The following is a 13,110-nucleotide window of genomic DNA, read 5'->3' as shown; positions in this document are numbered from 1 at the left end:
TAAAATAAAAGGATGGATGAAGATTATTCAGGTGATATCCCTCAAAAAGGAAGAAAAACATTTGTCAGGAGGAAAAAGCCACTTTGGGAAACTCTCTGAACATTTGTTTTTGAAAAGAAATCTAGAAAGCCCCTCTCATGCTTTACTTCCTGTCCCCGTTCCTGAAGCGCTGATTCTTCTTCCTTCCCATCTCTCTCAAGATCAGGAAAGATGGGAAGACATTGTCTCTACCTTCTGATTTAGCCCAATCTGGATCATTCCTTCATGCCTATAATTTCATACCCCAATTTCTGAGACTTCCTGGTAATGCTTGGTTAAGGCCCATCTACCTAACACGGGAGTTGACCTTTTATAAAAGTATCTGAAATAACACTTTCCCACACTGGAGATCCACAAAGGTCAATATTTGAATTCTTCCCACCCTTATTGTTGAAGTAATAAAGTTTTCTTCAACCTTCGACATATGAGTGAAGCCACTGCGCATGGAGCCTGCAGTAATTTTTGCCACGAGCTCCACCTTCTTCCAAAAGAATAAAGTTTCATGCACTTGGCTGAATCCAGGTTATCTGTCAACTTATTTGGTAAATATAAATAAAAGCTTAATTTTTAAAACAGAAAATTCTAAGTCCCGCTACGCCCAAGACGTAACGAGCGTAGTCCTATTATTACATTCTAGGAGGCAAACGCTCACTCGCCAGCACACGTAAGAACAGACGTAGACTCTGCCTCCGTAATTCCGTATGGGGTCCCTGAGGAAGCGCGTATTCAGCTTCTACGCTATACACACTCACTACTTAGCTCCAACATCCTTACGTAGCAAAAAACTTGGGAATAATTTTTGATGGCCAAAGTTTGGGTGAACTGAAGGCTGCTGAGTTATTGAGGCCACGTTCGATGCCAACACACGCACGAGAGCAGTAATGACGCCAGTCACTCCTGCCACGCATCTTCCCATGCACATGGCAAGTGACAAGCAGCACTGCCCTCTCTGTCCTGTCGTCGGCACCCCTGAACGCCCCCGGAGCCACAGGATGGGAGAGAACTGGGAAGGGGCCTTTGCATCTAGGTCCTAATGGCGACAGAGGCCCAACTCATCTCTTACACGCACCTAGAGAGTGGCCCCCGAGGGTCAGGGCCAGACGAGCGCCACTGTGGTTGAAAAATAAAGAAATTGCTTAAGTAGTTTCATGTGTAAACAGCCTCGCCGGGCAGCACGCCTCACGTGGAGTTCTCTTCTTTATTGTTTGCAGTTTCCAGTTTAGGATTTATCCAATTATCTATCTATTGTCTGGCAGGCCTGGCTCCAGGCATTCTAGTTACAGGAAACGCTTCTGTGATCGCAGGCCCAAAGCAAACCCTGGAGCAGATGGCGCCACGTCCAGGAGGGGTGCGTGCGCACTGGAGGGGCTCAGGCTCCGAGGGAGAGGCTGTCTGGCACGACAGCCCGAGTGTGAAGTTCAACTACGAAGCTACTTCTAACCACTTTGCGTGGGTCTGTAATTGATTGTAGGAAGGGGAGTCAAAACAGATGAGGGGTGTGTATGAGGGTGGGGGGGGTGAGGCTGTCGAAATCTGCCTGAGGTGACAGCCAACACCTGTACTTGTCAAGGGCTTGGGATGCAAAGGGCACCGTGAGGGTGCCACACCGCCGTGGACACCCAGGTTCTGCTGAGGAGTCCACAGAGGCCCTTGGACGGGACATTTAAACAACTCTGGGCAGACAGACAGACTGCTGGGCGGAAAGACAAGGTCAGCACGGCACCTCTGTGGCTCTCTCCCTAGGGAGCAGTTCCGACACAGAAACCTTGCTGTTACGGTCAGGAGATTCCTTTCAGACCTATGTCAGATCACGTCACCTCCTTGCTCTTAACTGCCCACTGGCTTCCCATCGCACACGTGACAAGTTCCAAAATCCCCGCTGGGGTCCACCAGGCCCCACAGAAGTTCTTGATGGGAGCGGGACCGACCCAGGGCATCCGGGAAAGGCGTGGGACCAGTCGGGGTCGTCATACAGTAACAGGGACATCAGCAGCGTTTAGAGGGTGGCTGACCTGAAAGGCACAGGATGGTCTAGCACAACCGAGAAATGCCCCATGGCCCCCATGACTCTCCAACACCTGCTGGCGAAACACCCAATGCCATCTTACATGTCAAACGACGTACTTTGTTCTGCTTAGAACTTTGCTAAAGAGTATTCATCCCCCCAGAAGTATCACATTGCTACAGAAGACACCGACTGTCACTGAGTCACCCATACAGCACGTCCGCAGCCATCTGCCTTTGTCGCTGCGTTTATGCGGGCGATCCCAGCTGGGGGTGCAAAACATGGCCACGCCTACACCGACATGTCGAATCACTCACTTTATTACAACTCTTTTTCTGCAGTATTTCCTTTACGGGATGGTGAAGGCATGACACTGACGGTTTGGAACGATGTGGGTAGGTAGGTAGGCTGTATTTTCTACATCTCTCTCAGCCTCCACCAGGCTACCTTTCTCCATTCCTTTTACCATCCCCTGACCCTTCCCCTTTTCTTTCCACAGAACTTATCACTGCCCGACATTAAGTTGTACGCTTCACGGTTTATCGCCCGTCTCTGCTACTAGAGTTAAGTTCGAAGGGTCCAGGGACTTGCCTGTCCTGCTCCCTAGCCCCAGGAAAGCACCCAACACGTAACAGGCCCTTATAAATATTTGCTGACAGAGGAACCAACAATCGAAGAAACAAACAGACAAACTGAAGGTTGGTCCTAAAGGGCTCGGCTTCCCTGGGAACCAGCAAACCCTTTCGTAACTGCTGCTGCAAAATGAGCTCTTTCTTCCAACGGCGGCGTCTGTCACGCCGCGCCCTGCCCGGGACGAGAGCGGGAAGAGAGAAAGACGCCAGGGAGGAGGAGGGTGGCGTGTTTTAAATAACCGTCTCTCAGGACAAGCTGCGTGGAGGGACCCTGGTCTCGCCCTGGTCCCGGCGCGCCCCGCCCTCCGCCACGCCCCGCCCTCCGCCCCGCCCTCCGCCACGCCCCGTACGGACACACACGGTGGAAGCAGATGTTCGATTCTCTAAGGCGAAGTCTCTAATTCTGCACCCAGCAATGCCACTCGAAAACCAAAACGGACATTTGAAGATTGCTAAATCCTGGCTAGGGAAGGCCCAAGTGTGTCTCCTCTTCTTCTTTTCCTCGTTTTAGTTTTTTATTGTGTCGCCATCCCCCGCCTTCCTTGAAATGAATTTTATTCAGACATTATTGGGAAGAATTGCTATTCAAATCAAAATGCCAGTCGGTGCTTTTATGGAACTTGACAAACTGACTCTAAAAGCAGAGCCCAAAAGGCCAGATACAGGCAGGAAACACTCGAGGGGGAGAGGATGAGGTAAAGAGCTTATTCTATCGGACGCCAAGACTTCTAAGGCTAGAGTAAGTCAGACGCTATGGTATTGGCACAAGTGTAGGTGGATAGACCAACAGAACAGGATACAGAGCTTATAATCAGATCCCCACATATACAGACACCTACTTTTTGAAAATCCTAACTACAGAGCATTAGGAAAAAGGATGTTTTTCCCCAGTAAATGGGGCTGGGTTCGTTAGACATCCATGTAGGAAAAATAGAAAACTATGCCATCCCAGCTCAGGACATTCACAGGTATAATATAAATGCAAGTGTGAATGGCAAAGTAATACGACCTCTAGAAGTTCATATTAGAGAAAATCTTCATGACCTTGAGTTGGGGAGATTTTTAAGCAAGACATGATAAGCAACAACCGTAAAAGAAAAGAGCGATTTTAAGGCTAAAACTAAGAACTTCTTTTCATCAAAAGATTCTGTGAAGAGAGTTAAGACGGCAAGTCGCAGAGGGGAAGAAGGTATCTCCAACAAATATGACTAACGAAGAGTTTGGTCCAGGAGATCGAAGAACTCCACAAATCCATAGGAAAAAGACAGGCAATACAGTCAGAAAAAACGGGTGAGACTTGAATGGCCATGTCACAAAAAAGGATGCTCCATATCTATGTGAAAAAGCAATTAGTCATCAACAATTGGTAATCAGAGTGATACGGAGCGGGGAACCCCTCAACATGATACCATTATGAACACACCGAAACGGCTAAAATAAAGACTGATAATTCTAAGTCTGGCATGTATGCGAAATATCAGGGATTCTCACCCACAGCTGGTGGGAGTCTGAATTCATACAATCATTATGGAAAACCGTCTGGCGTTACATTCCAGTACTTGGCATGGACCCAACGGATAGCGGGTATATACACTCAATGGAAAGTTATTCAGCCTTAAAAAGGGATGAAGTTGTCTACGGCTATGCCACCCTGAACGAGCCCGATCCCGTCTGATCTCAGAAGCTAAGCAGGGTCGGCCTTGGTTAGTACTTGGATGGCAGACCACCTAGGAAAACCAGGTGCTGTCGGCGTAAAAAAAATAATACAAAATAAGAGACTGTAAGCTGACAAGGTCCTTACAATCTATGAGGTCACCTAAAAAAAGGGGGGTGGCGGGATGAAGTTCCAACGCTGGCTACAACATGGATGGATTCTGAAGACATTTTGCTGAGTGGAACGAGGCAATGACAAATATGACTCCACTAGGTGAGGTTCTTACAGTAGTCAAAGTCATAGAGACAGAAAGCGGAATGGCAGCTGCCCAGGGCTGGGGGGAGGGGAGGATGGGAGATAGTGCTCCACGGGTATAGAGTTTCCGCTTGGGAAGATGAAAAAAGTTCTAGAAATAGGTGGTGATGACGGCTGCACAGCAGTGTGAATGTACTCAATGTGACTAAACTGGACATTTAAAGTGGTTAAAATAGTAAAATTTATGTTTGACATAAGTGCATATATATGTGTATATATACATATATATTTACCGCAATTTTAAAAACTCCTTTAAAATTTGAAAAATGGCAGCAATTGTTATTGTAAGGTACACTCATAAACCAGAGAAGTTCATTTTATCACTCAGAATAGAGACAAGACAACATAACCATCACAGGCTCACGATTATTTGTATGGCTGTTGGGAGTTGTTGCTTTTTAATCACCCTATCCAATACTCAATTAACAATTTCCTTAAGTTATTTCGTTTTTAACATAAATACCAATAAGAATTTTTAATGGTAAAGAGTACACTCAAATTAGTCCATAGCAGTAACTAATATTATCTGACTTACTAAATATTCTACTTGTAGTTCAATGTAGCCCACAGCTCTTGTTGGCTATGATGAGCTTAATGCTGATTAGGTAAGTCAAAGATTATAGTTGATTAAAAGGGCATTAATATTACCTGACTTAACTCATTTCATGTAGGGTTGTTACCCCAAGTTCTTGACGTATGTAATTAAGAAAGTTAAGCTACAGGGCACCCTTGAACGACTTTTAAATTACAATTTTGATTCTCTTTAAACTAAAATTCCAATTCATGAGATGCAACTCGTAGTTATTTTTCTCATGTGCCAAAGGATCAGAATTTACCCTAGAAGTTTGTCAAAATTGCTTCCGATCGACAAAATCCCAGATGTGCATGTAACAGCCCATCGTGACCTCCTCGAAAATGATCAGACCAAACACACACTTTAGCCTACAGCTTAAGCAATAAAGAAAGTTGACTTCGTTTCTTTTTCCTTTTTCCTCCTGAATGGAGGTCTGATTTGTCAATGGAATGGAAATCTTATTTTCAAGGTCAGCTTTAATATACATCTAAATAACATTTCAAATGTCATTACAGAAACACCGAGTCGGCATTACGACCCTTCCATAATCTACTAATGACTCCTGTGAAAGGCACTGAATCTTTGTAATCATCAAAAGTAAGATCATGAATGTCAAAACACAGGCACTGGCTCACAGAAAAATGCTTCATAAATGGCAGTAAAAAATATAATAACAGCAAGAGTTGAATGTGCATAGTCCATGTGAGTTAAATGGATTAGCCCATCTTAGCTCAACAGATTTTAGGTCAATGATTCCATTCCATTTTGTAAATTACTGAGCTGCACCAATTCAAAAATTCTTCTGAAACTCAATTCCCAGGCATTTGGCTTTTGTTCCTGGGGTTTCCACTGCTTTGGAGGATCCAGCTTTAATGGACTCTTTCTGAGAAATCGTCCATCAGTTCTGAGAAGTACTTTTATTGAACGCTCCATTTAACTTCGTTTTGCAATTAATGAAACTTTCAAGACATTTTCCCCTCCCCGCTTTATTTTATTCTAGTTTTTTTTTCTTTCTTGCCTTTGGGTAATTAGGAGCAGAAAACTACTCCCACTAGGAACTCAAGGCAATAAATATGACAACAAAAACACCAAATGCCAAAACAAATGTAATCTGCAGAGTTCTGAAAGGCCCATCTCACAGAATTAAAAACATTCCGTGTCACCGCCAAAGATCTCTGGTCGCTATCAAATGGATCGTTTTCTGATTTCAGTGAACTTCAACCAATAGTAAAGCTTTCTGAGTTTTTTGTTTTCTTTGACAAGAATACTTAACCTTTTCTAGTCTGGGAGCTAAACTCCCTGCCTCTGCAACTCAACCAGTTTCATAATAAAACAAACCACCAATTTAGTTGTTTATTTTCTTAGCCTAAAAATGTTTGCATGGTTAACTGAGTGCAAATGTACGGAATCTGCTCTTCTTCTTTTTAAGTTCTAAGCAAATAATCGCTGGACAGAATCAGTCAGGAATATCTTCTGGAGGTGAGATACATATTCCAACCCGGAAACACAATAGAAAAGGGTATGATGCACAGAGACTTGGAGTCACTCCAAAGTACTTTTCACTGCATTGTGAAAAAGTGTTTCGATCACTTTCCTAGTCGCCCAATGCACGACCCCAGAATTTCCAGTTCAATTATATTCCTAGGAAGTCACAGGGCCCCTTTCTTAATGGATAAAATCGTAAGGCTTGGTTCAGAGGAAGCAAAGACGCATTCAAATGCGAGAATAAACTGTTCCCACAGGAGTCTTTACACTTCCTAGTTTTAGGTAGATCAAGAGCACTTTTAAAATAAACTTGGCCTTTGTTTCCTATTCCAATGGAAAATCTGACTTCAGACTCTGCAGCGACAGAAAAGAAGCCCTGGTTTTCTGGGCAACAAGAATCCAGCTTGTCACCCTAACTGCAGCAGGTCAACAAAAGGGGCACCGATGTGTCCTTGAATGCTCGGAAATGTGATGTTGGCAGCCTTGGCCTGGGCGCATTTGGGGAACTTTAAAAAATATTGATTCCTGAGTCCCACCCTCCAGCCTCCACAAATTCTGATTAAGCTGGTTTGAGATGGAGCCTGGGCACTGGGACTTTTAAGTGTGTCCTGGGTGATTTCAATATGTCGCCAAGGCTGAGAATCCCTGTGTCTTAGTCCATTTGGGCTGCTCTCACAGAATACCACAGACTGGGTGGCTTATAAAGAACAGAAATCTGTTTGTCACAGCTCTGGAGGCTAGAAGTCCAAGTTCAAGAAGCCAGCGGATTCAGTGCCTGGGATCCCAGACAGCCATTTCCTGTGTCCTCACATGCCAGGAGTGGCTACAGAGCTCTCTGGGCTCTGTTTTATAAGGGCACTGATTCCATCATGAGGGCCCCACCTTCGTGATTTAATCACCCCCCAAAGTCCCCACCTCGAAATATTATCACATTGGATTTAACATACAAATTTGGGGCGGGGGAGGGAACAAACCTTCAGTTTATAGCAACCAAAGAACTGGTGAAGATGCCTCTATTTCATTTTAAAATACGGGTCAGTGGGGGCTCCCGCCGGTCATGGAGCTCTCTGAAGCCCTACGGGGCAGAAGGATGAAGCTGGGGCTGAGCTGAGGGTACAGGTGCTGCTAGAAAAAGAAGAGACCCCACGATCAGCCCCGGCTTCCTCCACCCCCACTAGGAAGCCTAAGAATCCCCCATCAAGTGACATTGCAGGGCTCTTGTCCAAGGAACCAAATGCCACACTGATTACAGTTTCCCCTGTATGGAGGCCCTGGAAGAAGACATTCCCAGGCTCTGAGCTGTCCCAAAGGTGTCCAAACTCTTCACGAGGGTCATTCACAGCAAGGGGTGCTTTGCCAGGTGGCCTGGGCCCCCTGCTTCCGTGTGAGGACTCCGTGCAGAATACATGCAGCCTCTGAACCCTTATGCACAGGGCTCCCCGCACTCAGCGGGGCCTTTAAATGAGTTATTATTTTGAAATCTGAAAGCCAAGAAAGGTACCTTCAGATCCATGACGCAAGAGCACAACATTTCAGAACAGAGATCTAACTTTGTGTTGCCCCAGTAGATGGAGCATCTTCATATAAAAAGTCATGTGGGCATCCAGATGAAATTTTTGGTCGCAGGGTATGCCAGGTTGGGAAGGGGGAGCAAAATGTAGGGTTTTACTCAAAATCCTCTTCCCCTAGGTCTGGCTTAGGCAGCTCTGGCTCCCGACTCTGAGAATCCCAGAAGGCCACAGAGCTGGCTCTAACCAGGATCCACTCCGGCGAGTGGAAAGGGGGAAGGTGTCGCGGGCAACACGCCACAGGGCATCCCCAAGGCGCAGGGGGTCTCACACATCGGGCTCCCCACCTTGCTCTCCTCCGGGGCAGACCACAGCCTGCTCTCCTAGAGACATCGCTCAAGGGACAGAGCAGGGCGTATGTGCAGCAGCTGGAGGGAAGGAGGCTGGAACAAGGATTCTTTATAAACGGAAAAACATCTCGCTCGTCCCAGAGCCGTGCAGCCTCCACTCCCCTGCTGCTCCCCGCCAAGCCAACGCTCGCTCGCTGTCCTGAAGATGGGCTGGCGGGAGGAGAAGGGTGGGTGGGGGCTTTGGCCTTGCTGAGTTCTCTCTCTGGCTGACCTCTGGAACGGAGCCCCAGGGGTGAGGGGCCTTTGCGATCCTCCTGACATCTTCCCAAGGATGCACGGCCTTAATTGGAGCTGCGTCTGGGCAGGGAGGCAGCTGTCGATTGCAACCTTCCCACAATCTTGTGAAAGGGGACATATGCAAGTACAAGATGGGTCACTGCCGGCGAGGTGCTGGATGGGAGAGTGTTCTAGAGGCTTGTGTGGGCCACGAATCGAACATATGTCAGCCATGTGCAACGGCTGTTACAAGAACGGAGTCCTGAGCGCGAGAGTCACACACGGGCTCATCGTGTATAGGGTCAGGCAGCCATGTGAAGAAGGTGGTGCTGATTTATGTGCTTGGGTGGGGGCGCTCTGTGTCTCAGCCTGGGCTGGGACCAAGATCCTGGAAGTATCTTCGCTCAGCGTTATTCAGCAGGCACGTCTTTGTGTTCCCTGCCTTCTGCTGGCAACTTAAATTTGACAACACACAAACTATTTGACAGGGACGCAGGGAAGGCAGGAGGTGCCCTGGCATCAGGCTCCCCACCGCTCTCGGGGGGCATTCTCCCCCGCTTCCTACAACAGCAGCCTGCCAGGCTTTGTCAGGGCAGAGATGCCAGTATTCCCGGAGTATATCTAGATTGTATCCTCAAAGGGTCACCTGAGAGGTTCTGACCGTATGACAGCAGTTTGAGAACAGAAATCTGTGGCAGTGTGATTTGCCCCATAGCAGGCAAATCACCTGTATATAAAAAGGGGAGCACGATGTAAAAGAAATGACTGCTCTTCCTTTTTCCATTCTTAAAGCTGCTGTGATTATTTTATATAAACAGAAAGAGAACATGGACAAAGGAGAGGTTGATTCTGACTGAAGGGGAGACGAGATTCAACAAAGTGGAGCTGAACGCAGCTGGAGCATGAGGCTGGGGTGGCGGGGATGGGGGGGACAGGAAGTAGAGGGGACACAGAGTTAGTGAGAGGGAAGCCTGGTGCCAGCCCAGCAGGTCAGCCCAGGAGGTCCCTGTACACCAAGCTAAAGAGTGAGGGTTGAGGGTAATTTGGGGCTGAGGGGCGGAGTGTGAATGGAGAGGCTGGAGAGGGCACAGAATCATACGAAGAGTGCCATTTCCTTAGTACCCCAACTGCCGGGCACAGCGCAACCTCGTGAACCTTCATGATGACCCCACTGAGGCCACCTTATTGTTCCCATGGTAGATCTGGGTCTCCTGACTCCCGTTTTCAATATAAAAACTCACACAAAAATAACCCCATACAGCTCTACAGGAGACTAAGAAATGCAGGTCTCTAAAGCAGGGTTTCCAAGGGCACATTCCACAGCAACTCTCACCCTGCACCTCCTCTGAAGACACTCTCTCCCCAACTTTTTGCTCCCTGTGGTGGCCGTTCCCATCTCTCCCTCTCCTTCTTTTTTCTCTCCCACCCCAATAGCTCCGGGGCACCATTTCTTACTCAGAGCCCCTTACTGCTTTTCTGGTTTCCAAGACAAAGGGTCTTCTTCAAGAACCAACCTTCTTAGAAAGTATTGGAATTCTTTAGGCGAATAATTCTATAGTCTTGCCTAGGCACATACTAACAAGGAAATGGAAGCTCAGAGAAAGTAAGGATGTCTCAAAAGAAGGACAGGTGTTCTAGGGAGATATTACGGCACTGACGAAGGGAATGGATAGGCGGGGAACAGGTGCTCAAAGAGAGGCAGACGAATTCACAAGACGTGGAAAAGGCAAAACTCCACAGAGGAGAAGAGCCGGTGGCTGCCAGGGGCTACCTGTAGGGTAAGGTTTGACTACAAGGGTCAGGTGGAGAATGTTTTTCTAGTGGTGAGGGAACTGTTCTGTGTCCTGATTATGATGGTGGTCGTGTTTCTACACCTCTGTCAAAACTCGCCAAACTATACACAATATGTGAATTTTACTGTATGTAGGTTTAAAAATAGATTTCAAAATGTGACAGGGAGATCAGTTGAGAGATTACAGAATAGTCAAGAAATACTGAAAAGTTGAGTTACAGCAGTAGCAAGTTTCAAAAAAGAGGGTGGGACCTAGGTGAGAGATTTCAGAGGTGGTGTTCAGATGTGTGGGGGGAATACGTATGATGAAGAAATTACAGAACTACAGACTTTTTAGAGTTGGAAAGGATCGAAAGGTCTATCTCACAGATGAGAAAACTGAGTTGAAAATGATTCAAGGGTTTGGGTTTTGTCTGGGTAGATGGTGATATCATTAACCAGACAGAACAGACACGGAACAGCAGGCTCAGGGAGGAAGTTGATGAGTTCACTTTTGGATATTTTGAATTTGGAACATTTATGTCACCAAGATTTCTTTTTTTAGTTTTCAGGAATTTGAAAACAAAATGGTTAGGTTTTGGCATTGAAAGCCCTATCTTTCCACAAATACTGTTTCACTGCAGCTCCAATTAAAAAGGACTCATGGCCAGCGTGGCTAGAGTCCTATATGAAGAAGGAAATATTTGATTACTCTGCGTTTCAGTGTATGTGACCAGCAGTCACTGAAAATCGAAAACAGAGAATGACACTGATCCAGTGAAGATTTTAGGCACGTTTTCCATTAATGTGTTTGCCGTGAACGTGACATATTTTCATGTATCGATGCAACAAAGTTTGTTCTTCCTCATCCATAACATATAGACCGAACTTTGAAAAAAAGTTGTTCTCCATTCTTAGTGATGCCAGGATGTAAAATTCACCACTGTTTTGTCTTTGCTTATTTTGTAACATTAAGCAAATAACCAAAGGAAGAACACTGACTCGCTAGCAGTCAACCAACAGGGGCCTGGCAAAAGTATCAATGTTGCAGATAGGACTAAAATCAAGACTCTTGTTACTATTTCAGAGCAATTTGCAAAAGGACTTGATGTAACCGGCAGAGAAAAGCAGCAGTTTTCAACACCCTCACAGCCCCTGGGATATGTAACTAATTTTAAGAGCCAGATTCTCAAAGTTACAAGCCACCAAGAAGGCATAAAGTTCTTGGCTGCAAAGTTTAATCACGGAATGACAAAATATAAAATTAATAACATTTAAAATAACTGTTTCCTGTTTTTCAAGAGCTGAGTAGGGTGAATACAAAGAAGCTAGAAGGTAAGCGCTTTCAAGCAAAGATCTTTGTTTTGCTCAATGATGTAACCATTGCCCACTGTAGCAGGTTCTCGGGATATAATAGTTGAATGAAGCTGGAGAGAAGCGAACTAGTCAACGTGAGAGAAGGCAAAGCCAGTATACTTCATTCATTCACCAGTGAATGGCACTGAGCGGTAAGTTACTAGTGCCAGACCGTTTTCAGGCACGGTGGCGGATATATAAATGCAGAAGACACGGCTCTGGGCCTCAACCCTTCTATAACGTAGAAGAGGAAGAACGTAAAGGATAGCGAGCATTTGCATATCAAAGCAGTTATCACAGAGCATGTCACGAAGCTTGGAAGGAAGGCACAGAAAAGGCTGGAAGGGTGGCAGAGATTTAGAGGTCGGCGGGGCCACTCCCGACGGACAGACCCTTCATCCAGGAGGTCTGAGCCTTACGGGAAGAAGAATTTTGTAACTTGGATGGAAGCAGAGTATTCTTGGATGTAAAAACAGCAGGAAAAAAAAAAATCCCCAGAGCAAAGATGTCAGGATGGGTTTAAGGAATAGCAAATCTTACTGAGGAGGAGCAGGGACCGCTGACTGCTAAAAATTCACAAGCAGAGAGGAATGTGAGCAGCAGGCCCTTTAGTCTTGTAGGAGAGAATAAACATTTTTATTTTTATTTTTATTTTAAACCAGACCAGGGAAGAATTTTAGTCAAATCTGTTCCAAAGCATAAGATAAACTGGAGTGAGTTGAAACCAAGTGGGTGAATCGCATCACCTAGGCAAGAGTTAGTACAGGTGGTGGCAGCAAGACTAGGGAAGGATCAGGAACAACAGGGTCTCTGCACTCCCCGCGGAGGGAGCGAGCAGAAACAGTCCAAAGGCATCCTAAGTCCAGAGCCTCCGTGATCGGGAGAACAGTAGTGGCGCGAAGAGAAAATGCTGAGTCCGAGAAAGGTTTCGCAAGGGTGACGATGAGTTTAGTCCTGAATTAAATGCTCTGACTACGTGTTAAAGGGGAGCTGTCAACGAGGAATCCAGGTGGAAAGGCCTGTCAGGAAACAGTAGGGAAGCAGCACTGGGGGTTTCCGAAGTCCCCATTTGAGAATCAGCCGCTTACAGGTGATGGTGACGCTGTAGGGATGGAGGACACTTAAAAAAATAGGGGCGGTGGGGG

The 13,110-nt window shown here is 46.2% G+C and overlaps 1 protein-coding gene and 1 pseudogene across 1 annotated transcript in view; one reads left to right on the top strand and one right to left on the bottom strand.

Moving 5' to 3' along the window:
- Positions 1-13,110, bottom strand: part of BCL2 (BCL2, apoptosis regulator) — a 166,936-nt gene that overhangs the window by 124,654 nt on the left and 29,172 nt on the right. The gene's annotated exons all lie outside the window — the stretch shown is intronic.
- LOC111740370 lies at positions 4,310-4,428 on the top strand (annotated as a pseudogene).

Source organism: Pteropus vampyrus, unplaced genomic scaffold, assembly GCF_000151845.1.
Source record: "Pteropus vampyrus isolate Shadow unplaced genomic scaffold, Pvam_2.0 Scaffold62, whole genome shotgun sequence".
Taxonomy (NCBI): Eukaryota; Metazoa; Chordata; class Mammalia; order Chiroptera; family Pteropodidae; genus Pteropus; species Pteropus vampyrus.
The sequence above is the reverse complement of the archived record's forward strand: the minus strand, read 5'-3'. Positions and strand labels throughout refer to the sequence as shown.